Here is a 2,154-nt window from a genome sequence, read left to right as displayed (position 1 = left end):
TACCCTTATTTCTCTTTTGGAGAAACAGAAACTGCCACAAAATCACTTTGACTGTTAGTACATGTATATTTTTGCTTCATACATAAAAGACTGATCTGTGCTTAGCCAGTACTGGCATAGCCCCACTAAAGTAAGTGAAGCTGTGCAGATTTGCTCTAAGTCAGTCATAGTTGTAATTTTGAATGGTAGACTAGCACCTTTTTGCTCATTATGTCAGACAATAAGCTTGTATCTCTAGACTGTTTTCTTTCTCATTCGACCTTTTCATGTAATCCAAAATAAAAAAGATTACATCAATGTTGCTAAATTACTTTAATGTAGATTCTTCTTCTTGGCATTGTCTCAAAGTTCTTTGAAATGCATTGAACATGCAAAGTACTGTAAATCATCGATGAAGTATACACATATGAAGTTTACCCATTTCCTGCTGTAATTATAGTGTAAATTGCACATTCTTAACATCTGTTCCTTGACTTGGATTATTAGCTACAAGGTTTTTTTACTTCATATTTTTTCTCAGAAGAAGTGTTTCATAGTTTTTTCACAGTGTATTGCAGGTTGAAATAGAGGAAGCATGAGCTATATAGTTTTTCAGACAAGAAACAAGTCTATAGAATCATTTAGGCTGGAAAAGACCCTCAAGATTTTTGAGTCCAATGCTGTACCTGTGAATCTTCCCATATATTCTACATTATTCCAACATTGTTGTAGCTGCATGCCTGCAGCTTCAGAAGTTATACTATTAAAACCCGTGAGCAGCTTTCTCTAAAACTGTTCTTTAATAAACCTCTGCCACATGTACTATACGTCATGTAAAATGTCTTCATTTTCTTTTCTTCTCTAAAATAGAAACAGTTCTCAGTTGTCAATCATAGACTTACAGAATCATTTAGGCTGGAAAAGAGTCGAACCGCCAACCCAGCACTGCCATGTTCACCACATCTACATGTCTTTGAAATACCTCCAGGGATGGCAACTCAACCACATCCCTGGGCAATCTGTTCCAATGCTTCACCTTTTGGTGAAGAAATTTTTCCTAATATCCAGTCTAAACCTCTCCTGGCACAACGTGAGGCTATCTTCTCCTGTCTTATGGCTTGTTACCTGGCAGAAGGGACCCACACCCACCTCATTGTAGTGCAGGAGTTGTAGGGATTGATCATGTCTCCTCTCAGCCTCCTCTTTTCCAAGCGAAACATCCCCAGCTCCCTCAGCCACTTCTCATCAGACTTGTTCTCTGGACCCTTCACCAGCTTCATTGCCCATCTCTGGACACACTCCAGCACCTCAATGTCCTTCTTGTAGTGAGGGGCCCAGAACTGGACACAGTACTTGAGGTGTCGCCCCACTGGTGCAGAGTACAAGGGCATGAAAAATCCACTCCCTGGTCCTGCTGGCCACAGTATTTCTGATACAAGCCAGGATGCCATTGGCTTTCTTGGGCACCTAGGCACACTGCTGGCTCATGTTCAGCTGGGTGTTGACTAATCTTTAGCTCAGATTAAATATTTTATTAATTTGTTAAAAATACTTTGATGTGCATGGTCTGCTAAAGAATTCGATGTGTATAGAGACAGATCTGCAGAAGTGTTAACTGCATTGTTGTTCTGAGCACCATACCACAGCGAAGCCCTAACCAGCAGGTTGGCAAGAGTTATGCCGGAAGAGTGGTATCTGGCAGCTTACCCTCTCTCGTGCTCTTTGCTCCTTCTTCAGGCCCTTGCAGACGTTGCAATCTCCTTTCTTCTCTGCAGATCTGCCAGCTGGTTTGCTCACAAGATTGACATTTCATGTGCTTCAGTCAGGAAGCTGGAAAATCTGACATATTGGGCAGAGACAAGAATGTGAACACAGAGTTGACAGATCTGAAGGCCACGGGCCAAAAATAGGAGCTGGGAGCAGACTGCAGATGTCTGCTTTTCAATGGGTTTATCCTACAGGCATGCTTACATTGTACAAGAGGATGGAGGCTTGCTCCCAAATTCTTAGATTATGCTTTAAGATTTTAATGTAACTGTTTTAAATACTATTTAAATTTATTGCTATTTTGTAGCAGTAATCTGTATTTTAGAAATGTTAAAGCAGAGGAATTAAACTCTTTTTGTAAGGCAGCCTGCACTTGGTTCAGGCCATCTTCCAGATGAGCTTTAACAA

Source organism: Colius striatus, chromosome 3 (genome assembly GCF_028858725.1).
Source record: "Colius striatus isolate bColStr4 chromosome 3, bColStr4.1.hap1, whole genome shotgun sequence".
In the NCBI taxonomy this organism is placed as follows: domain Eukaryota; kingdom Metazoa; phylum Chordata; class Aves; order Coliiformes; family Coliidae; genus Colius; species Colius striatus.
The sequence above is the reverse complement of the archived record's forward strand: the minus strand, read 5'-3'. Positions refer to the sequence as shown.